General features: G+C 40.9%; 1 protein-coding gene across 16 annotated transcripts in view; it reads right to left on the reverse strand.

Moving 5' to 3' along the window:
* The window catches only part of PDE4D (phosphodiesterase 4D), a 1654385-nt gene that overhangs the window by 621555 nt on the left and 1007116 nt on the right, over positions 1–25714 (reverse strand). For 2 of the 16 annotated variants that reach the window (XM_070056734.1, XM_008262249.4), the window contains exon 1: positions 440–12156. The exons of the other annotated variants lie outside the window; for them this stretch is intronic. The gene's annotated coding sequence lies outside the window, so the exon portion shown is untranslated. Of the gene's footprint in view, positions 1–439; positions 12157–25714 lie in introns of those variants that run through there. 16 annotated transcript variants of the gene reach the window in all.

A 25714-nucleotide genomic window follows, 5' to 3' on the forward strand; every position in this document is an offset into this window, starting at 1 on the left:
GACAGGGTTACCATTAGCTACCATCATGACTTTAGAAGGTACTGGCGTGATGAGATTCCTTCCAGCTGCCTAACCCCAGAATAAAGCTGCCTGCTCTAAGTCAAATGACTAAGCTATTGATCCTTTCGCTGCAGAATCCCCTTTAATTTGTTGTTATCAAGACCATGTGCGGGCTTTGTATATTTTGCCTTGGAAAGAAAATGAATTTCACAGCTGCAAGTCAGACGTTGTCTAAGAATTTCTTCCCCCGCCGTTGTCTTTCTGTTCTCGTCTCTCTCGCTCCCTCTGCCTTTATCTCTCTCTCTCGCTCCCTCTGCCTCTCTCTCTCTTTCTTTCCCTCCCTCCTATTTTCACCCGCAAATGCAGTGCCCCAATAGGTGTCATTTACTCTGATACTCTGACATCTTTTGAAAGATTCTCATGCCCAAGCTATACAGACCTTGCATGCTTTTAAAACACAATGGCAACAGGCTCCTGCTGGAGGCCCCCAGCGCCGAATCCCCAGCAGACCCTTTGGAATCGCCGCAGCCGCCTTGTCTGCCCTGGGCTGCACCGCCCCAGCTCTGAGCAGCTCAGGACACTTGCAGGCTCCGTGGTACTGTACATTAACTCTGCAGCAGCCCTACCGGCTGCAGGGACTGCTGCCTGACAGGGGATGTGCTGGCGTCAAGGGGGCCCTCTAGGTGGGTTCCCAGACACTGCAGAGCCGCGCACTCCTTGCTAGCCTCTAAGGAAGACCAAGCCAAAGGGGTTAAAGGGAAAGCTCGCCCGCAAGAGCAGGTTTCTTTCAGTAAGTAATTACCAGGCAAGAAAAGCTAAATGGCAAAACCTGTAAATAACACAACGGGGAAACGACACCTGGCACTCCCAGATACTATTACAGAGCTAGATTTTTTTTTAACCCAATGAAAAGAAAGAAGAAGAAAGAGGTCCACGGAGAATTTGCAAATGACAGGGCTTCATCCGAACGTTTCCTTTAAAAAAAAAATTGCTACACACAAACACACACCTCTAAATGGGTGGGAAAGCTTTGCTTATTAGATGATTTGTAATCATTCAGCTACAGATGACCATGCGATGGTTCTGGACAGGAAACCCTGTGAAAGCCAGGTCTGCAGAAGTCAGTTATTCTTCAATTGCGCATGCCATAAAGCTGCTTGTTTGATTAGGGGGGTGTGAAGATTGGAACGCAGAGATAAATAGTTCAAAGCCTACAGCTGATATTTGACATGTCCTAAAGTATGTCCCTTTGTTGCAAAGGATCTGTTCAATAATCCCCTGAATGCACCCCATCACTGTTGATGCCATTTTGGAGCAAGAATAAAATAGTAAACTCTTGTAATAGTAGCTTGGCGCTTAAATGGTGTTTCTTTCAGATCAGCAAGAGAATGGCCTTTATAGGAGCAGTGTACTCAACGTTAATGAATCACTTTTAACTCAGGTATTCAAAAAAGCCTGCTATGCAATTGCTTCATATTAAATGGAATACTAGCAACACTTAATACATGATGCTATTATCTTCAGCTAGGATTTCCCCAGTGAGGTGCTGTCATCACAGAAAACATCACCCAGGACTGGGGCATTTCCTACAAGTTCAAAAGCAGGTATCAAGAAATCTATTCAGTTTTGAACACTGCCATGATTTGGAGGATTTTCATTTTGCTCAAGTGATGATCCTAGGAGAAGTCTTTCTGGGAGCAGGAGGAGCTGAGTGATTCTTTTCAAAACAGTTTGAACTCTAGATTCTGAAAGATGATGCTTCAACACAAAAGGAACTTGAGAGTATCTGTCGGGATTTCCTGTAGCAAAGGCAGTGTTTATGAGGTCCTACTGACCTCCTTTTCCTAAAGGGACTAAACCTCTTCCATAAAGTCATTTATGATCTGAAAACATCACCCTGAATTTTTTTTAGCAATCGTTGATTTTTTGAATCAAGCATCGCATAGTTCCTCACGATTTGCTATTATATTAGCTATCTATGTATAAGTGCTCAAGAGCTAAGAACACATACACTGTCACAAGTCCAATTTACGGAAGTATCTCATTAAAACCTCACATCAACATTATAAGGTAAGAGCTTATTAGCTGTGTTCTAGAGACTAAAAAACTGAAGCACTCAGATGGTAAGCCACTTGCTAGAGGTCACATATTGTGGAGCCAGGATTTCAATGAAGAACATCTGACTCCAGAGTCTATGCATTGCCACTGTATTCTAGTGCATCTGTAAGAATAATGCTGCCCCATGACTGGTGTGCTGGCTAAAGAACTGTTTTCACATGTATCATTTTAGACTCACAGGAGCATCCTGAGGAGAATAAGACATCTATTATGCCAATTTTGGAGATGAATTTCCAAAAGGATAGTATTTGTTCATCATCAAACATTGTCATTACCAGAAGATCTAAGAGAATTCAGATTATTTGGTTCTGTATGGTTAGCGCTCGTAGATAACAATGACGATGGTAGACTGTAAATAATTTCAAAATGAACATTTAGCCTTTATACCATATGGGAGAGCCAGGGCTCTACGGAAGATAGTAAATAAACAGATTAAAAAGTTATACAGAGGGGCAGCCAATCAGTTTAGTGATTAAAAAGCTGGTTAAGATGCCTGTGGCCCATATCACTATCCCAGTGTTCCACATCTGCCCTAGCTCCTGACTTCCGCTTCCGGCTAACAAAGATATCAGGAGGCAGTGGTGATGGTTCAAGTGTCTGGACTCCTGCTCCCACATGGAAGATAGGGATTGAGTTTCCCAGCTCTGTTTGCAGGCTTTTGGGGAGTAAACCAGTGGATGAGAGTTCACTCTCTCTCAAATACATACTTTTTAAAAAACTGATGAAGAAATATATTTTCTCCTATGATAAATATCAATGGGTCTGGCATTGCAGTGTAGTGGGTTAAGCTAGAACTTGCAATGCCAACATCCCATATCTGAACACTGGTTCAAGTCCTGGCTGCACCACTTCATATCCAATTTCGTACTAATGCACCTGGGAAAGCAATAGAAGATGGCTCAAGTTCTTGGGCTTGGCCACACATGTGGGAGACCCTGATGGAGTTCCTGGCTCCTGGCTTCAGCCTGGCCATTTGAGGCTATTTGGGGAGTGAACCAGTAGATGGAAGATCTCTTTCTTCCTCTCTCTCTCTCTCTTTGCCTTTCAAATAAATACATCTTTAAAAAACACAATAAAATATATGTCATTTATTGCTATCAACTAAAATTAACTCTGGTCATATGACAAAATGTTACATATGTGTGATATAATAGCAAAAATGTCTGAATCTTTCTCAACTTCCATACAATTCAAGAACTGATACTTGTAGATATGTTTCCATCTATTGGCAATGATATAAGCTATGCATTTTATAAATAAAAAACACAAATGATTTAGCCATTAGTCACTAAAAAGGGTTTTTAAAATTAAAATGTATTTAAACTAAGAAAATTTTCAACTGAATATTTTTAAAATGAACTTTCCTTGACTTTTCGTTTTTATTTTTAAACATGCAACTTTCTAGAATAAAAGTATAACCAATAAGAATAGTCCATAGCCTTGGAAACTCATGACCGGAGCATAGGGAGACTACTGATGCCATAGACAGGAGTGTCAATTGGTAAAGTCAACAACAGGAGTCACTGTGCACTTACTCCTCATGTAGGATCTCTGTCCTTAATGTGCTGTGTATTGAGATTTAATGCTATAACGAGTACTCAAACAATATATTTCACTTTGTTTTTTTATGGGGGTGCAAACTGTTGAAATCTTTACCTAATGTATACTAAACTGATCCTCTGTAAAAAAAAAAAAAAAAAAAAAAGAAATTGTCAACTCCCAACTTGACTCTCACTGGGATTAAACATGACAATAGGTCTGATCTGATTTCATCATCATTTAAAAAAAATCATCTATTATTTTTCACTTTTTGTTTTTGTGTGAGCAAACTGTTGAAATCCTTACTTAATGTATACTAAGCTGATCTTCTGTATATTAAGATAATCGAAAATGAATCTTGATGTGAATGGAAGGGGAGAGGGAGTGGGAAAGGGGAGGGTAGTGGGTGGGAGGGACGGTATGTGGGGGAAGCCATTGTAATCCATAAATCGTACTTTGGAAATTTATATTCATTAAATAAAAGTTAAAAAAAAGAATAAAAGGAAACTTAGCTAAGGAGATGTCGTAAATAGTAGAAAAACAAATTTCTGCTTGAAGGATAACAAAGAAAAATATTATTTATTTCATTGTTCAGAGAACCAAAAATACATATTATTAAACAGCCTTAAATTGAGTATTTTTATAGAGTGAAGGCAACAGAAATGAGAGGATAGATCAGCTTAAAAAACAGCAGTAGGTCGCTTCTAGCATTTTTACTCCATATTTACCTGGGAATTTACCTAAACCAAAAGAAATTAGCATCTGAAACAGTTATCTGTACCCTGATGTTCATTTCAGCTCAATTCACAATAGCTGAGAGATGGAATCAACCCAGATGCCCATCAACTGAAGACTGGATAAAGAAATTGTGGTATATAGACACTATGGAGTACTACTCAGCTGTAAAAGTTAAAAAAAAAAAGAAAAGAAATTCTGTCTTTTACAACAAAATGAATGCAACTGGAAAACCATTACATTTAGTTAAATAAGCAGATATCATATGGTTTCCATGATCAGGGTAACTAATAGAGTACCTGAAATGTAATGTACTGGAGTGAAATTGACATTTTGAGATTCAATGATTGTTTCCAGCCTTTGGCTTTTCTGTGGAGGAACAGTGGTTTTTTCTTCATGCTCTTTGTTGAACTCTTTACTTAGTGTAGGATTAACCTTACCCTCATTAAGTAAACTGAAAGTAGATATCTGTAAAAATTAAGAATGGGGATGAGAGAGGGAGGAGGAGGAAGGGTTGGAGCATGGGTGGGAGGGAGGGTAGGGTGGCAAGTATCACTATGTTACTAAATCTGTATATATGAGATACATGAAACTTGTATAACTTAAAATTAAAAAAAGAGGATCTCCAGAGTTACAACCATTAATTTTTTTCTTTTTTTCTTGACAGGCAGAGTGGACAGTGAGAGAGAGAGACAGAGAGAAAGGTCTTCCTTTGCCGTTGGTTCACCCTCCAATGGCCGCCGCGGCCGGCACACCGCGCTGATCCGAAGGCAGGAGCCAGGTGCTTCTCCTGGTCTCCCATGGGGTGCAGGGCCCAAGCACCTGGGCCATCCTCCACTGCACTCCCTGGCCACAGCAGAGAGCTGGCCTGGAAGAGGGGCAACTGGGACAGAATCCGGCGCCCCGACCGGGACTAGAACCCGGTGTGCTGGCGCCGCTAGGCGGAGGATTAGCCTAGTGAGCCGCGGCGCCGGCCCCTATTCTGTTCTAATGAAAGATGTTCATCCTCTTGGGGAACTTCTAAGAACTACCTGCAGCAGCCACAAAGATGACTTTTAAGACCAGTCCGAGTCTCACTGTTTCAATCAATAAAGGAATGCTAATTCCAAGCAGAGTAGCACAGATTCCACAACCTTGCTGGGGTCTCCTCAGCTCTGCCCACATGAGCTCATTTTGCTTTATCCTTTTCAAAAAATGTAATTCCACAGCAGCATAATAATCATTGCTCCATCAGGAATGCAGTTACATTCACCACCCTCATATGAAACTGATGCAAAAGAAAGAAACCAAGACACAGAATGTTGATTTATTGATAGTGTCAACTGCAAACCCAGAGCAAACCAAAATTCTCATTGAAAAGAGTGCTTAACTTCCTCAAAGTCAGAGCAAAGTACACTACCTAGCCAGTCTCCCCAGATCCTATTCTAATAAAGTTGTTTTCCATCACAACTAGGGGTTTATGCTCATAAGAGCTCTCTGGTTTTCAAACCAAGTTCTTGGGGAAGTTCACTTACAGAAAGGCACTTCAATTTCAGATATTAAGGTTTGTCTTTCTGTCACCATTGCACCTCGGTATAATCAATAGCTAACATCTGGCTGGCAGTGTGGTGCAGCGAGTTAAAGTCCCCGTCTGCAGTGCCATCATCCCATATGGGTGCTAGTTCGAGTCCCGGCTGCTACACTTCTGATCCAACTCTCTGCTATGGCCTGGGAAAACAGTGGAAGATGGCCCAAGTGCTTGGGCCTCTGCACCTGTTAGGGAGACTTAGAGGAAGCTCCTGGTTCCTGGCTTCAGATCGGCCCTGCTCCAGCAGTTGAAGCTATTTGGGGAGTGAACCAGCAGATGGAAGACCTCTCTCTCTACCTCTGCCTCTGCCTTTCTGTAACTCTACCTTTCAAATAAATAAATGTCTTGAAAGAAAATAGCTAATATCAATGTTTGCCTCTTAAGTAACAAAGATGAAAGCAAATGAAAACCACTCTGTTTTTAGACATGAAATGTCACAGACCTAAAAGATGATCTTGGATTATCTTATTTGAATATGAACCATCAGTTTGGATGTTTTAGGAAAGTTTCAATTATTTCAAGAGACTGGATAACTTTTGTCCTTTAATTGTCAAAAAAATAAAAAAGAGAGAAGCAGTTCCTCCATTCTACACAGTGTGTTTAAATAAGCATATTTACACACACAAATACTTCTATATACTTTTGGTAGCACATTCTATCTGTATGTTATTAGTACAAATACATAATACCCAAAGAAATGGAAGCTGCCATCCCTTGGAAATCCTCAGAAATGTGACTTGTCTAAAGCCACAAAACCAATTGTTTATATTTTTCTAAAAAAAAAAAAAGAGAGAGAGAAAGAAATTTGCATGTTCTTATCACACTGGCGCTTATGTTTGGATAAATATACATATATTAGTTCTCTGTACAGCATGCATCACTGACCCATAAAGAGGTGAGAGTGGCATTCCAATATGTAGAATGAGACCAAAGATGACTGCACATCCCCCAGTCATCCCCACCACCCAATAGGAGAAGAATATTCAAGAGCAAATCCTTCCTCAGAAAACCAGTCCCTCTGGGGGGGAACAGTGTCTTTCTCTGTATATTTATAACACCCAAAACATTGTCGGCACCCAGTAAACGTCAACTAATAAGCACGCTCATAGTGTGCTTCTGGCAAGTTCTGGTAACCTCGGAAGGCATGCTGTTCAGCACATTTGTAACTGAAATAAGAGAAACCCTTCATGAAGCCATGGATTCAACTGCTAAGAATAAGAGGACTGTGCCACATTTCAGCAAGTTGCTATTACCCTCAATTTCTACATATTCGAAAACCAGTCATACAATCTCTAACTGAAAAGTGAAAAGGAAATCCATTAAACATCTATTTGGATCACCTAAAATAAACAGATGCTTTGTTGGGAATTTTCATGATTCAATTAATGTTAAAAATAATTTTGGATCATATATCCCAAGCACAGACTTCTAATCTTAAATGAGAAATAAATATATTTACAGAAAATAATTCTTGTATCATAAAACACAATGCATTTTGTAATTGGACTACTTAGGAAGCTTAGTAAATTCCACTTGTAATATGTTTGGAAGTAGCAGAGTTAGACTACCTAATGCTAGAGTACAAAGAAGGCACTTATTATTTATATTGAAAAAATGAATGTGGGGACAGAAACCCACAGCAAGTTTGAAGAGGAAAAAGTCAAATTTGCACTCTGTCTTGGTGTCTTAGTACGGAAGCCCTAATTACAGGTTTGTCTTTTTGTGTAATTTTGACCCACTCAGTAAACTTCTTTTAGATACAATTTTCTTATCTGTAATATGGAAATAAATAGATTATTATAATCTTCAGCTTAATGGAGTAAATTACAGAAACCTACTTTGTAATGTGAAAAAGTTCTTTAAGTGTGTGTGTTGTCCCAGTATCCTTTTAAAATATACTCATTAAAAATATACCAAAACTATAAATATTTTGTTTGGTTTATAATTTACTTAAATGAAAACGGAAAATATTAAAATTCCTTGTGAAATTTCTATATTAAATTTCCCCAATGACTTTGTATCATATTTGTTCAGAAATTCAAAGAAGTAAAAATATATGATAAGATAAAGTCCAGCTTCAAAATTTATCCATGTTCTAGAGTATATCATATTTCTCAAAATGATTGGGGAACATATTTGAAATAGTGTTGAGTCTAAAAAAAAAAAAAGAAAAAAGAAACAAGCTAAACTCAGCTGTGTGGTTGACATTGTGGCTAAATGCGTTAAACAGTTGCTTGTCACACCAGCATTCCATAATTGAGCACAGGTTCAAGTTCAGCTACTCCACTCCCAATTCAGGTTCCTATTAATGCACCTGGGAAGGCAGCAGAAGATGGCCCAAATACTTGGGCTCCTGCCATGCATGTGGGAAACCCAGATGGAGTTCCTGGCTCCTGGGTTTGGCCTGGCCCAGCCCAGGTGGTTGAAGTCATTTAGCAAGTGAACCAGCACATGAGAGATCTCAGTCTATCTCCTTCTCTATCAGTTTATCTTTCAAAAATAAATAATTTTGTAAAAAAAAAACCTCATTGTTATAAAATAGTATCTTGAGTATGAATACATCAATTTAAGCATGAATTTGTAAATGTATAAAGTTATGCCAATGCAAAGAATAAGAACCACGAGGATACACACAAAATGACTGGTATACCAGTTACCTTTGAGAAAGGGGAGTAAAAGTGGACAGCGTTCACAAAAAGTTTCTGCCTTTAATTTTACAAAATGCTCAACTGAGCAATCTTTTAAATAAGAATATGCCTATGTGCCACTTGCATCTCTGAAACAGCCATGTGGAGAAAAATATATTTTGTATTTATTAAGGAAAATAGCCATCTACAGTGAGTATCCACAAATTGGAATATCAAACCCACATTTCGTATATTTGCCAGAGATAGACAAGTATAATATACTTGAAGAATCTAACTTCAAATCTTTAGGTAACTTCAAAATATATATTCAAGAATTCAAGCATTCTGCTAATATTATTAGCAAAATCAATAGTGAGTCTTAAAAACAGAAATAAACTGGTGATTTTTCTTTTTCCCATACCCTTACAAACACTGCAGAAGCAGTAGTCACTCAGAATTAGAACAATAGATAAGGTATGGCTACTTGAAAAATAATACCTAATCAAACACCCTGGTAATTATTTCATTACATTTATTTTACTTCAGTTTAAAGGTCTGAGTATCTACAAACACGTAAATTTCAGTTTGACCTCCAGTTCCCCCTTTCATGCAGACAGAAGTCTGGGGACATATGTGGGGACATACACAGCCTTTCCACAATGGTACCCAGAGTGGATGAGGCCAAGAGTGATGTCATTTTACGCAGCACCAGGAGAACTTTCACAGGAGTGGGAACTGTCCTTTCTTCCATCAACCCTGATTAAATGGATCCAGATGGATTTCCCCTCACTGACAACTTAATTGGTTGATATAGATTGGTAATTTAATTTTAACCATTGATGACAGTTTTTTCTGTCACTCATTCTCCTTACTAAAAAATAACATAATCCGGTTTCCAGTTCCACAAGGAAGGAATTTGGTAGCTCTAGCCACTCTTTCCTAACAAAAAGTACAAGGTAAAATAAACTGCAAAATGAACAACCTTTCTTAGATGCATAGGAGAAGTGAGGCCACTGAACTGAGGATCACAACATACCCAATCAGGAGTCTTGGTGGGAATCCGCGCTAGAGCAAGAAAGCCTCGACTGTAACTGAAGAGGTGCTGGAGGCTAGGTATGAAAATCGAGAAAATTCCAAGAGAAGGAAGGAAAATGAGCAACTCCAGCCAGTTGTAGCCTTCCACATAGGAGGAGAAGGGACATAGCCAAAGCTGGCCCACTCTAGTGTTCCCTGGGAGAGAAGGGGACAATTCAACTCCAGTCTATACTAGCCACCCTGTCCCACCTCAGCAGGAAGAAGAAAAAAAATCCAAGAACCAGTTGTGAGTGTCACAGCAGAGGCATAGACATTATAGAAAACTCTCCTTCCCCCACATCTTACCACCACATTACTTTGGGCCTGCTTACAGCAGTTTCTTTTACCCAGTCTATTTCTAGATATTAAGAAAAAAGTACAAGGCATACTAAAAAGTAAAAACTCATGATGTGATGACAACAGAGCAAGCATTGGAACAACAGCGGCAATGTTAGACTGATCTGTTAGACATTAAACTGGTATACACAGTCTTTTACAAATTTGTACAAATCCATGGAATGTATAAGACCAAGAGTGAACCCTAATGTGAAGAATGGATGATTCTGATCTGTCAGTATAAGTTCATCAGTTTTAATAAATATTCCACTCTGGTGTGAAATACTGATGGTGGGACAGCCATGCCTTGGGGTGGGGGAGGAGATACATGGGATCTGTCCTCTCAATTTTGCTGTGAATTTAAAAATTTTCTTAAAATGTAGGCTTTTTTTTTTTTAAAAAAAGTAGCATGACAGTTGTTAATTTATACCCATATGTCCAAAATATGCACAATTTCAATGTTGTGGATGTTAAACTTTCTTTAAAATTTTTTAAAATTTATTTAACAGGCAGAGAGAGACAATGAGCTCCCATTTACTGATTCACTCCTCAAATGCCCACAACAGAAGGGGCTGGGCCAGACCAAAGGCAGAAACCACAAACTCAACCCAGGTCTCCAATAGAATGACAGAAACCCAACTACATAGGCCATCACTCGCTGCCTTTATGTATGTGACTTAGCAGAAACTAGAATGAGGTTACTGAACCTAGGCACTCTGCTACAGGGATGTGGGCATCTAATCTGTTGTTTTAACCAATAGACCAAAAGTCCAACTCCTAAAATTTGTTATCAGAAATGTCAAGGGATTCCATTTCTTTTAGTTTACTACCGTTTGACTCAAAAAGCAAACTCATAATCTTCTGAGAAATGCTTATTTTGACACATATTTTGACAGTCTATGAAATTCACACCTTACTAAACAGCTTCTTTTTCAACAGATACAATAGCGTTGAAAGGTTCTGTTTGAAAATGAAAATTTCCTTTTATTTATAAAACCATGCAAGTTCATCTTGGGAAATAAAAAAGAGAAAAAGAAAACCACAAAGAATCAAGTTATTCATAATCCATTCCTCAAAAACAAGTCAGTATATGTCCTTCTAGTCTTTTGTTTTCCCCTCTTAGAAAGAGTAAATTCACCACTCATTTTTATATTATTGTAATAATATTTAACTTACCTCTGGATTTGATGAAAAGTACTGCCCAAGAGAAATAATACACTTTTATTTACCATATGATACATGCTAAAGAAATTAATCAAATCTTTCCATTCTCATATTTATTAGGTAAGCAGTTCATTTTTATGTCATGCACAGGGTTATTCCTCTCCTTGAAACAACTGTGATGCTTTCTTCCTGGTGGATACTATCAAGAGGATATTCTTCTGCATTTCTGTTTCAAACTTCTTGATTTTGATTTATCATTGATATTTCTGACATATTTCTTCAAAAACTTTAAGATGGTTACATATCTGCTAGAGTAGATAGAGTAGTAATCAGTAGACTGATTACTCCAGGCTTTTGCTGTTGTTACTGTAACAACATATGAGCAGCCTACATCATAAAAAAGGGACAGGGATGTGTTCTGGCTCACGGTTCAGGAGGCGCAAGGTCTGGGGGCCATATCTGGTGGTGGCCTTCTTGCTGGCCCACAACATCATTTGCCAAGACACAGCGAGGTACTATATGCATTTGTGCATCTGATCTGTCTCTCTCGTAAATAACCACCAGATTCAGTCAGGGCACCCACACTAATGGCTTTATATGATCTAATCACTTCATAAAACCCCACCTCAAAGATCATAACTGGATTTTTTCTACCCTCATGATACTTCAAATTGTGGATTAATTTTTAACCTAGGAAACTGTGGGGAACTCTCCAGCCATATCCTAACCATAGTAGTAGATACATCTTCTAGTCCAGGTAAAAGTAAGAAATTATTTTTATCTGCATTTAGGATGGAATAGAATGGGTGGTCTACCATTTTATTTTCAATGCAATTTACTGCTTCTTTTAATCTTCTGACAGTGAATCACCTTAAGTCCCATTTTCAGTATTTTCCAAATTCTGGTTCCTTTTGGGGAGTGTGTTTTCATAGTCACTTTAATGTAAAATTGAAAGAGGCAGAAACAAAGGCTCAATTCAAATGCCATTAATTATATTCTAAGGGTCTCAACCACAACTTCCAACATACTCTCATGTTCATGACAAATGAACAGAACTAAGTAAAAGCCAGTATGTTATTTGCCTACATATATATTATACATATTCATAGTATGTGTATTACCTATATACAGACACATATACATATGCTGTTGTTTCAACATCTTGTATTTATTGTATGGAAACATTTTTGCCACTCCATTATATTTTTTTGTTATCTTTGAAACTAATGGTTAAAGATTATCATTAGAATGTAACTTTCACAGAGGCGGTGGGACTCTTGATCTGTTTTGTCCCTAGTATATCCCTCAGTGCCTACAATAGTGTCAGGTGCATAATGAATGCCCAATAAACTATTTGTAGAGTAAATTATCACAAATAAGCCAGTGAGCCAGCCACTATGCCAAACATGATTATTTATGTCTGCCTACAGGTCCTTCTAAAGAGTTTGTCTTCACTCTGTACAATGCTTCTGACATCTGATTTAGATAGGTTTAAAACCATGACCTACTGCCACCTGATTAATTCACTGGGCAGCAAATATTAATATTCTCTCTTAAGAATGTGAAGAGACCTAACCAAAAAACTGAGACTCTACTGAGTTTGAGGTGGGGCTGAACCCAAATGTTATATGGAATCAGAGGCTGAATATGCTGTTTTGGGTCAAGTGTGAACCCATATTGTAAGGAGAGCGTGATCATTACAAACAGAAGACAGGAAAGAGTAGAAACACAGAGCAAAACTGAAAGAAATGGCTCTGTCCAGGAGAGTAACTGCATTTTTTCCAGTTTTCCAAACCCAGTAAGGTCCAGCTGCACTTGTTTCTGTGAATGTCCACATCTTTATGGTAATTAAATTCCCTCCTTCTTTTCACTGCACTCAAAATCTTGATGAGTCACCATGTAGGAAGCTGTATTTTAATATTCATAAAGTCTTTCCTTCCCTCCAAATATAAAGCAATTTAAAATTAATGTGATATTGTAATATTGAACAGCCACAATGAATTAACTTGTCACTGAAGTATATATACATTGAGTGGAATTAACAATTAACATATCTACATCTACATGCAGATGTTGGAGAGACAACGTTCTTTCTCTCTGACATCTATTACAGTTCCAGTCAAAATATTAACTTCTATATTTCTCAAATTCCTTTCACAGCTGTCTTCACTGAATGTCAGTTTGTTTCAGACAAGGAAGGGTGAATGAGGAGAAAGTGAAGGAGAGAGAGAGAGAGATAGGGTGGGACAGAGAGGGAGGGATTCAGGAAGAGGGGAAATACTATGGTTTTAATTAGCCTTGTAAGGTGAGAGGATGCTGTACTCCAGAGGCAGAATTCCCTTTTAGGAAGAATAAAGGGACATTCACCTGATTTTTTTCAAAATCATTTACAGTCTTAAAAATATTAAAATGAGGCCGGTGCCGTGGCTCAATAGGCTAATTCTCCGCCTTGCGGCGCCGGCACACCGGGTTCTAGTCCCAGTTGGGGCGCCGGATTCTGTCCCGGTTGCCCCTCTTCCAGGCCAGCTCTCTGCTGTGGCCAGGGAGTGCAGAGGAGGATGGCCCAAGTGCTTGGGCCCTGCACCCCATGGGAGACCAGGATAAGTACCTGGCTCCTGCCATTGGATCAGTGCGGTGCGCCGGCCGCAGCGCGCCGGCCACAGCAGCCATTGGAGGGTGAACCAACAGCAAAAGGAAGACCTTTCTCTCTGTCTCTCTCACTGTCCACTCTGTCTGTCAAAAATTAAAAAAAATAAAAAAAAATTAAAATGAATTAAAACTGGAACCTGGTATTTTAGAAAAATTAATACTTTCAAAGTCTTTATATTTAGTAAAGCATTACTTGCATTTGAGTGCAGAATAAATTTAGGGCTAATTAGTAAATTCCAGTTGACCTGTTTGGACCGCTCCCCTCTCCCTCACCAAGTGTTTTATGCCCTCCGCTCTGCTGTTTTTCATGTTCTGACTTCAAAGTAAATCCATAAAACTGAGTACTTGACGCTATCAGCTAGCCTGCCCCTCTCAGTAATTGGCATATTCCACCCCCAAAACCATCACTATGGGTTACACAAATTACTTAGTAGATATCAAAAGGCAAAACGTAAGCAATGTATGTCCAAAACTGGTGGGATGGAAAAAGACAAATATGAAATCAAATTGTCTAGCTACGTGTTTTAGAGTCTCCCCTCTGGGAAGCGTTGGATGAGCCAAAGAGAATGCAGAATATAAAATGAGGTACTCCGTTGTTTCTGGTTCTAGATTTGAAAAATGGAGCAAGACACAAAAGAAGGAAATTTCTCCACTAAAGAAAGTAGTATCACTGATTGCATAGCTAATTTACTTCTAGGATTTCTCTTTTCTCACTTCCCCTTTTCCTTTAGATTAGTAACCAATCGAGAATTGGAGTGCAAATAAAAAGCAAGAAAGAGGCAGGTGAACATCCTGTTTTTATTTCAGGAAACTTGAACAAGCTTCATAAATTTTTCTAAGTCTCTCCTCATTTTTAAAAGAACGACTCTTGTACAGGAAGCAAGGACAAAGCAGACGAAAGAGAAGCTCGCCTCGCTCCGTGTCTCCTGTGATTACTCCCTGATTAGAAGCACAGGCCATTTGAGATGAGGCTGCCATGGTGTGGGTGGGTGGGCAGAAGAAAGGTCAGGAACCTTGCAACTCTGAATCGCTGCAAGACCTTCTTTTCTTAGACAGTAACTGTAGGAAGCAGGTGACAGTGCTGCACTCCCAGTCCAAGGGAGTCAAAGGGTGGAGAGGGTGAGGAAAGACAAAAGGAGTAAAGGACTGGACTGGGACAAGAAAGGCCACCATTAACAGTATCTTCCCCATTTCCCTCAATGAGTGACTGCGTTCTATACCTTTCATGCACATCTATGCTGGTATCTCTGCTGGAGCACAGTTGTAATCATCAAACGATCATTTTGGGAGGTGTAAGTAGTTTTCCTATCAACTATGAAGGTCCTTCAAAATGCTTATGGAAAAATGGAAGCAAGAGATAAGATGATTTTGGTGTCAAAGGGTTTTAAACCCATGCATTTTCCATGAATCTTTTCAAGACCTCTCATATACATGGATTTCAAAAGCTTTTTGACCAAAATAAGCTTACCTTTTGATTCCAGCTTCCATAAACTTTTCTGAAGTACTCCTCTATTTGGAGAAGACTGAAAAAACACACAAGTAAAGATATGCATGGGATGTGGTGGTGTCAAGATATTTTTTGAAGTTTTTGTATAGGAGTATCCCTATTGTAATGTATTTGGTGAAAACTAGGGCCTGTAATTAAAATGCATTTTAGTTTTCCCTTTAAGTATTATTTATTGAGAACAATTTGTGACATTTTGGGTACTGTTAGGCAATAGACAGCTTTACATTCTCTTTGCATCGTCCGCTCAGATTCGATTCAGAAATTAGAATGTCCCTTTTTTTTTAAAGATTTATTTATTTGAAAGTCAGAGCTATACACACACACACACACACACAGAGAGAGAGAGAGAGAGAGAGAGAGAGAGAGAGGTTTCCCATCTGCTGGTTCACTCCCCAGTTGGCCGCAACAGCCAGAGCTGCGCCGATCCGAAGCCAGGAGCCAGGAGCTTCCTCTGGGTCTCCCACATGGGCTCAGGGGCCCAAAGACTTGGACCATCTTCCACTGCTTTCCCAGGTCACAGCAGAGAGCTGGATCGGAAGTGGAGCAGCCAGGTCACAAACCCGCGCCCATATGAGATGCCGGCGCCTCAGGCCAGGGCATTAACCCATTGCGCCACAGCGCTGGCCCCCAGAATGTCCCTTCTAGATTTGAAACACAAACTCCAAACTTTGTCCCCTTCCAGCTGGGCCCACTGCACAGTTGGTGCTTGCAGCTGGGGGAGTGAGTGCAGTCCCCCCGCTGGCTATGCAGGCAGGCACTAGCTGCCTTGGGGTTGGAGAGCAGGGAAGAGGGCATGAAGGGAAGGAGAGGATTTTTGTTGTTTTGTTTTGTTTTCATTTTGAGTTGGCACTGTCATACGATGGCACCTCACATTGGGAACTTGGCAGATGTTGAAAGCTGCCTTCTTGTCTCATGGGCACTTTTGTGGGTTCAGCAGCAGAGCCTGCCGGGCACCCTGGCTGCAATGTCTGACGCTGGCAGAGCCTTGGTTTCCAAGTGCTGCTGGTTCATCGGCCCCCAAGCGAGCTCTTGGTTTTCTAGAGATTCAATCACTACAAGTTCTTGCTGTTGGAGTCCAAGCGCCTTTCCCAGTGGTCTTCTTGGGATGGATAGAAAATGGCTCAAGGCCACATCTCGCTCTAGTGTGCAGTGTGAATCTAGCCCACAGGACAAAACACTACCATGAAAACCTCTTTCTCTGGGTGTGACATAAATGACTGTAGCCCCCTCAGAACGAGGTAGCGTAGGACTCACAGGATTACCCAGTTATCTCTCTTAAAAAAGCATTTTCCTTAATTCTTGCACAGGCTAGAAAGGGTTCATTTTCTGTCTCTGGTGCTGTGGCTATCCAGCCATCTTGTGCTAATGAGAAAAGTCAGTCTGAGTGAAATGTGCTAACTATGACGGCAACGCAGAAGTGGGTGATGTGTCCGAGTCTCTTACTAACCGACTTTGGAACAGCTCACCTTGAAGCGTGACATTCTAAGGCAGTAAATTATCCCAATTTGTTTACATTAAGCCATAGAGTTGGGAACTCCAAACTTGCAGACAAAGTCATCTTAACTGCCAAGTTTCACTGTGAAATATTTATTATGATCTACCACACAAGGGCACATCCCAGTAGGTAATCAAATTAGACAGCAGAGGGAAGCCTATATTTGGTCACCATTTTTCACTTTTTATGAGCTGGTGGGTGAGCTAATCTGCCACAAAAAGCACTTTAAAATTAGACGTTTGATTTTCAAAACTGCAATTATTGAAATCAAACAACAGCTGTAATGACACCTGGGAAAACAAATGTAAATAAAAACACACAAAAGCTACGTCTCATCTGGGAATCCCTCATGTACCAGGAGGCTTGGACTTCCCTTGGCATTCATGGAGATACCAAAGAGGTTTCTACTATCAATGACATCATCACTATCTGGAGCAATTATCACACTCCATCTCAGAAAATCAGGAGATAATGTAGGGCCACTGCTGTGGCATAGCAGGATAAGCCTCCACCTGCAGCGCAGGCATCCCATAGGGGCGCTGGTTCGTGTCCGGCTGCTCCTCCTCTTGTCCAGCTTTCTGCTAATGTGCCTGGGAATGCAGTGGAGGATAGTCCAAGGAATTGGGCCCCTGCACCCTCATGGGAGATCTGGAAGAAGCTCCTGGCTTTGGCTCGGTCCTGCTCCAGCCGTTGCTGCCACTTGGAGAGTAACCCAGCAGATGGAAGACCTCTCTCTCTGTCTCTCCATCTCTCTGTCTGTAACTCTGCCCCTTAAATAATAAATAAATCTTTATTTTTAAAGGAGGAGATAATGTGTGTTCCAATAATCCTTTGGAAATCAAATTGTACCTTATGCTGAATGCCATTTCGAGGACCAAGCAAGGAAGGACCTGTTTCACTGCTCCATGCTAGGATGTGGGAGTTATTATATTAAAATCACTTTCAGAGAAACACTAGGTGACTAATTCATGACAATCATCTATTTGCAGACTCACAGGTTCATACGAACAGCAAAATAATGAGCTAATTTGTAAAGAAGCAGATGGAATTTCCTGAAAGCCAGTGGCTTAAGCTATCAAACTCTTTTATACTCCAAGAAGACATTTCTAGGAATCTTGCTACCCACATGTTTGCTTCAGGGTAAATAGGCCAAGTATAAGGAATCATCTTCCCTTGAAGGCAGGCCTCTGGTATTGGACTATGCCACTGGGGACCTTCTGTAGTGAGCAGTGGCTCTGTTTGTTTTCCTCCTTTGTCTGAATGGCATGCCATAATGAAGGATCATTAATCTTAACTGTTCTCCAGTCCACAGCACTGCAGTCACCTTCTTTTGATGTTGTTTTGTCAATAGTTTGCAAACAGTAAAGTGAACTCACATTTATTCTTGGACTGTGCCTTTGTGGCTACCCTGTGTGCGTATGTTCCTGCACGCTGGAACGGGCACAATACCTCTGTACTTTTTATGACTGCCTTTCCTGTTTGGTCTCCCTTTCCCCAAACTGGTCCAGGGATGACTTTATTCTTCTCATTAATAACCTCAATCCCTTCCCCTTCTGTCCCCAGACAAAGTTTGAGGTCTATAAATGTAAACCCATTTTTAGCTTTTCTATAATATCTTCTCAGAGCCCCAAGTGTAAACAAGCTAATATGTGCTCTAGATTACAAGAATTTTTCTCAAGAATGCATGATTTGGTGGAAGGAGTGCAGGTTTTTAGACTTATTAAACAGATTTGAGGTTTCTTATTGCCACTTCTTTTATTTTGAGATCATTTCCCAATTTCCACTGAATCTTAATTTTTTTTTCATCTGGAAAACAATCACTAACACACACACACACACACACACTCCTTAGATTTGTTTGGGATTAGGTTATAAATCATAGATCAATCACACAGCTCATGTAAGAAATCAGCTTACACGTGCTGTCCTTAACCTCTTCAAATGTTTGCCATCTCACCTGCTGACTGCAAGGTGGCAGTGTATTAAGGAAGGAAGACAACAGGACTGCAGAAATATGAAGGCCAATAATGTGAACTTCCCCAGCAATTACTAATGCAAGGTGCGTTTACAGGGTCAGATGTAAACATATCTATGGTGTGGCTTCTCTATCACTTGCCTTAACAGCAGTCTGCAAATTACTTAGAATAAGAAAAAAAAAATCCAAAAGAAGAGTAACAAATGGATGCAAATAAGCAATGTAGGAGAATTGCAAACCGCCAATAGCCAGTGGACAAGATGTGCAAGCCCACCGGTATCCAAAGAAACAGCTAAACTACAATGAGGTATTTTGCCTATTACACGGATTAAAAAAGTCTTTTTTTAAACAACTAAAAATATCCAATGACAGTGTGGGGGTAGGAAACAAGTACACCCATATACAGAAAAAAACATGGGCTGGGAAACTTCCTTATAGTACAATGTAGCTGACTTTTAGAAATGTAAAACACACACAAGTTGATAAGACATTCCATTTTCAAGAGTTAATCTCTCAAAAATTACTGCTCAAGTTCAAATACACACATAAACACACACCTTTCTTTGAACTGCCAGTAACTTCTGAGCCCTCAAACATAAAACAGGGTGGAAGGTGCTGAAAAATGCATATTGGAAAGCAAAAGATTAAGATATTTTTATTATTACAAAGGTAATCGATTAAGATACTTTTATTATTACAAAGATAATGATATAGATTTATAAAATTTTTCTGTGACTTGCTGTTTCCAGAGGTAAAAATAATTATTGAGGGGCCAGCATTGTGGCAGAGCAGCTTAAGCCTTCTCCTGCAGCACTGACTCACCTATGAGAGTCCCAGCTGCTCCACTTCTGATCCAGCTACCTGTTAACGTGCCTGGGAAAGCAGTGGATGATGGCCCAAGTGCTTGGATCCCTGCTAACCACTTGGGAGATCCAAAAGCAGCTCCTGACTTCTAGCTTCATTCAGCTTGGCCCAGCTCTGGCTGTTGGGGCTATTTGGGGAGTGAACCAGCGAATGGATGATCTCTCTCGCTCTTTCTCTCTGTGTCTCTCTCTCTTGCTTTCTGTCTCTGTCTCTCCTCTCTCTCTGTAATTATAACTTTCAAATAAAGAAATAAATATTTTAAAAATTTTTTAAATGTTTGTTGATTTGTTTGAAAGGCAGAGTTACAGAGAGGCAGAGACAGAGAGAGAGAGAGAGAGAGGTCTTCCATTTGCTGGTTCACTCCCCAAATGGCTACAATGGCCAGAGTTGAGCCGACCCAAATTGTGCCATCATCCACTGCTTTCCCAGCCTATAGCAGAGAGCTGGATCAGAAGTGGAGCAGCCAGGACTTGAACTGGCGTCCACACGGGATACCTGCACTGCAGTCAGCAGCTTTATCTCTTATGCCACAGGGCCCTCCCCTCCTCCAAAATTAGTATTTAATAATTGGTAAGCCAAAAAAAGTATCCTTTCTTTTCTAGACACTTAACATTTGTGGATGTTTATAAAAATAACTTATTTTTACTCAAGTTTTCATGTAAATTTTTCACAAATTTGTTATTTACAAAGACAGCATATTTTTAAAAATTAAACCATGCCACTCTCTTTCTTGTTCTGTTCTCCAGCTTCCCTCCCATGGTACACACATAGTTCGCTTTGCTGCCAGACTTCCTCCAACATTTGAAAAACATAGGAAATACTGCACAATTGATCTCATTTTCCCTAGGACTATGACATTCCTCAAAAAAAGGGCTCAAACTCTTGTGACTACCACACTCGGGTCCTCTTCTTTCCCTGAGAATAACTTTCTTCCTATGTGAAAACAGCAGAGGGCATAGAGCATGTTTTCAGTACAAAATCCAGGCTGCTGATGTCACCAGCAAAGAGCACAGCCGGGTCATTTTATCAGCAGTGGGCCTAGGCTTCTTCTCTCACACAGTATGGATCAAAGGGACATGGTTAAGTGGATCCCTCAGTGAGCTGTCCATCCAGGGCCATGAAACACGAACAGGACTATTCCCTCCACATGATCCAACTTGGCTATTTTGTTATAAATAACCGAGATCCAATATTTGAGAGTGAAATAGTGCCTTCCTTTTCAAGGAGGACTATGCTATGCAAGACTGGAACACCTACATGTATTTCAAGAGCACTAAGAGTACTGCAGTGTTATCAGAGCCATGAGCTCCCAGAAAGTCCCTTCATTATAGAATCTCAAATCAACCGGGTGAGCTCTGTCTCTAGCAATATGCACCGAATTAGGTTTTCAAAAAAATTTGTATTAATTGAGGGCATTCAAATAATAATTAGCATACAAACTTATTATTTTTCCTCTACTTATCATGTAGAAACATGCAATAGCACACTGGAAATGAGGGGAGAAGGGTAAAATAGAACCAACATTTTTTGAGTCTCTTGGCTGAGGAAGGCTTTGTACACTGTAATGTACAAGTTTTTTTTTTTTTTTTAATAATCACAATAACTCTATAAAGTGAGTCTTAATCTCTCCCGTTTTATAAATGAGGACCATGAAGAAGCAGAGACATTAAGTGAGTCACCCATGGACCCCTACAGTAAGTGGCTGACTTGCTATCGACTCCACACTGCGGGACCAGCACTGCCTTCTGGGGTTAGACAGGGACAGAAAGGACCGGTTGGGAGAAGTGCAGTATGGAGTCCATCAATGGAGAAATAATGATCCTGACTTTGTGACTGGTAAGTGGCTAGCTCCACGCTAAACAGTGGGCTTGTGTTTCTCACTCTTCACAAAAGTATTTCTAGTTTCTCCACTTTATAGCAAGGAAACCAAAGCACAGAGTAATTAAACAAGTCATACATAGTTACCCACTAATTAATAAGTCTTAAAGTAAGTTCATGGTATTCCATAGTATTCCAAATATTTCCCTACATATTAATTTTATTTTCCTAATTACTTCTTACAGAGAGAAAAAAAAACAAGACATTTGTTTCAGTGTTTTACTGATGTCTGTTTTAGTGCCTTTTGGTTAGAAAATAACCAAGATTTTCCTTTACTTTTTAGGATACCAAGATGCTACCTGGGGATGCTGGGAAGTGTTTGACTGATATTCTGCTTATGTCAACAGATATGCACATAATTAGGCTACAGTATGGTTCCTCATCCTAATGACGACCATCTAAACCTTCATCAGAAACATTTTAGTTCCTCTATGTTCCATATGCAAAAATTAAAATAGCTAAGTGTCTTTGTTTAAAAATGCAAATACATGACTTGGCAAAGGCCTACGTTCTGTCTCCTTGGCTGAGCGTTTGGGGGATTATTCATCTGGCACTGAGTGAGTGCCCAGCATCCATGCCCGCCCCTTTCCGAGTTATTATCAGGCTGCTGCAGTGCAGCGTTGAGGCATCTGATCATTTAGATCATTAAAAATCAATCCAATGACCAAACAGTCCTGCACATTTAAGAGAAATGACAGAAAGTACAGTATACGATTGTTATTAGCTTGCTCTGGGTTTTCTTTTTACAGCTGCCAGGAAAGTCATTTGGTGGAATTGATTAAGCCAGCGTGCCAAGGAGCAGAGAGGAAAAGAGCAGAGAAATGTAAACACAACCAGCTTTGAGGGTAGGGCGCTGTTTTTCTTGGGAATGAAATGAAGTGTCACCGGGAGGGAGGAGGGGAGGGAGAAAGAAGTGGGAAGAAGCAGAAATCCTGCACATAGCGAGCTTACTGTAATTCGGGGTGTAAGAGATTCAAGATGGTAGGGGAAGCAGCAGCCACAGAGAAGGAAGGCTGGAAGAGGAAGCAAGCTCTCCACGTGTTTGTAACAGACTGCATCAGTCACAACGCACAGTTTGGCTGAACCAATCCAAGAGACATCACTGGCACAATGTTAAGAAACTGATTTACGGATTTCAGTAAGCAAACTCTGAATATCAGGAGAAGGTGGGGTCACATATGTAGCTTTTTGAATCCTGGGGTTTATGTCTTTAAGAACAATTAACAAAGAAAAGAAAGGACATCTCTTCATTTTTGCTCATACCACGAATGCACAGAAATGCTCAGGTGCTTTCTTCTATTTGTCACCACAGGGACCAGCCACGGTCCCTCCCTGCAAACAGGAGCTTCCTCTGCTTGCAGTGTGGCATTATCCCCTGATTTTCCTTCAACAATTTCCTGATTAACCCCAAAAAGAACCCTGGTATGTGGAATCGCAGAGTGCTGACAAGGATGGATTTTAATGTGGGGTCTCTGCCACCGTGCCACTATTCCTAATTCCTCCCAGTGTCCTATTTAAAGTCACACTTGGCTCACACAGCTCTTGCTTCACTAGAGAAGGGCAGGAAACGCTATTAAGTGTTTATTTGCTATATATTAAGTCTGCTAACTTTTCAAGTAGAAAAACCAACTAACCACGAGGGACATAAAAATAGTATTGAAAACATCATAAATAAAGCAAATGTTCCACGGAAGAGTGCATGCACTTCCTTGGATATTGGACATAGAAAATGATAAGATACAAGAACCATTTAATTGCCCAGGAGACTCACAGCAGTCTATATGAGTGACCCCCTTGAGAGAGGTTTCAAATTGCGTTTACTCCATGCCAAGTATGCTACTTGGCAGAAGTTAGCACGCAGATAGCATTTATTTGCAGCCGTGGGTTTACATGGGAGAAAGTGGCTTTCTTGAATGGAAGTGGCAGCCAGCCCCTAAAATAGGTCCCAATTCCCTGCCCTCCTGGTGTCCTTGCCTTTGTATAGTTCCCTCCTTCACTGTCCTAGCTTGGTCCTCAGGCAGAAGTGATGGCATGTCACTTTCAAGATAAAAGATTCTGAAAGCTTGTGTGTGACTTCTGTCTTTGGATCTCTCTCTCTCTCTCTCAGTGCCCTTGTCTCTCTTCTCTTTCCCTCTGGGAGACACGAGCTATGATATTTTGAGGCACTCTATACAAAGTCCAGTTTCTGAGACAGCAACTAAGCCGTAAGATGACTGCAGCCCAAGGCAATACCTTCTGAGAAACCCTTTAGCCAGCACCACCAGCTAACATGGGGGTACTATGAACTCCTTACATGATTAAAGGCCACACATGTAGACAAATGTCATAGGGCAAAAGTGGGAGAGAGTACAAGGCTAAGGAAGCAAAATTTCAAGGAAGGAGGTGGGTGTGGCCATTGCTCGCAGTGTTTCTCAACATTCCCAGTTCCCCTGCTTCAAGGTGCGTGGCAGGATCGCCCTTGCTTCTTTCCCCTTTCATATTAACACCAGCATTTACATTTCTTAAAATTAATCCATTCAATCTATTTGAAAGGGCATGGGGTGGGGGAGAGAGAGAGAGATATTGAGAAGAGTGAGCAAAATTTTGCATCTCACTCCCCGAAGGAAACCATTAAGAACTGGAGTATCATACCCCCTCTCCTCTGCCATGGTGGCTGGGAGCTTTCCAGATAGTGTCATGTCCTAAGCATAGAACAGAACTCTCCTCCCATCTCCAGTCTATGGTGAACATACAGCACGAGTGAGAAATAAGCCACCATTATTTTAAGCACCCGTGATTTGGGAGTTATTGGCTGGAGCCTGATCCAGCCAGCCCCACCTCACTAAAACAGGGAGGAGGTCTCTGGCTAAGAATTTAGTCTATGGAGACAAGACATCTGGTATGAGTAACAGACTCTGCAAAAAAGCCTTAGGTTCCTGAGAGGTGTAGTGATTCGGGGTAGACTGCAGCCATTGGCACATGCATTCCCCCAGTCATAGCCTACAAACACAGAGGGTTGTGTGAAAAAGACTGGAACAACTTTTGCACTAATTCTATTTATTTATTTATTTATTTATTTATTTATTGACAGGCAGAGTGGACAGTGAGAGAGAGAGACAGAGAAGAAAGATCTTCCTTTGCCACTGGTTCACCCTCCAATGGCCGCAATGCGCTGATCCAAAGCCAGGAGCCAGGTGCTTCTCCTGGTCTCCCATGCAGGTGTAGGGCCCAAGCACTTGGGCCATCCTACACTGCCCTCCCAGGCCACAGCAGAGAGCTGGCCTGGAAGAGGGGCAACCAGGACAGAATCCGGTGCCCCAACCGGGACTAGAACCTGGTGTGCGAGCGCCACAGGCAGAGGATTAGCCTATTGAGCCATGGCACCGGCCATGCACTAATTCTTAAACCACAGGAAGAGAGGAAGGAGTGTAGCTCTTGGCTCCCCTGAGTGGACACAAAGGCAGGATGCATTCTCCTTTGCACTCTTCAGGGAAATAAGGAGCTAGCACTGTCCTGGATGGAAGGGAGAGCAATAATAACAAGAACAGGGTAGCTGGCGTCTGTTGTAGCAGGCGAGAGACCCACATATATGGGTTGGGGTAACTGGCAGAGCAGAGCCTGATACAGCGTGGTGCCCTGGGCTGATCCACGCAGAGCAACTGCAAAGTGTCCCATGAGTCTCAGAGATACCTGAGCAGGAGTGGTTGTGCTAGTGACAGGGATTTATGGCTGATGTGATGGGCATAGAGTTTCTGAGACAGGAGAATTAACTTTAATGTGACCTAATTTATACCTATCAGCTTAGAGACTAAGCACCTAAAAAACACCCTATCATTTAATTTATTTATTATTGTGGGGAGCAACTGGGAGCAACTCGGACTAGACTAAGTTACCGGAATTAAGACTTATTCTATGCATCTGCTCTCCCACAATATGGCGCTGAGAAGGGAGTAAGAACTTCTACACAGCTACCTCCAGTTCAACCAATAAACAGCAGGACCTGCTCCTGATTGCAGGAGAGCAGCATACTCGGCGTGTGGGTAGCAGAGTTGGGATTGGCGGAAGAGGACTATAAAGGAGGAGAGAGACAACATGCACGAGGAACATCTATCTGAAGGAACACCTGTGCAGCCCCCGAGAGAGCCGGCCGGCGGTGTGCCGCTCCCCTGCGGAAGTGGGGAAGGTGGCAGGGGAACCGCCCTTCCAC

The sequence above is a fragment of the Oryctolagus cuniculus genome, chromosome 14 (genome assembly GCF_964237555.1).
Source record: "Oryctolagus cuniculus chromosome 14, mOryCun1.1, whole genome shotgun sequence".
Classification (NCBI taxonomy): Eukaryota; Metazoa; Chordata; class Mammalia; order Lagomorpha; family Leporidae; genus Oryctolagus; species Oryctolagus cuniculus.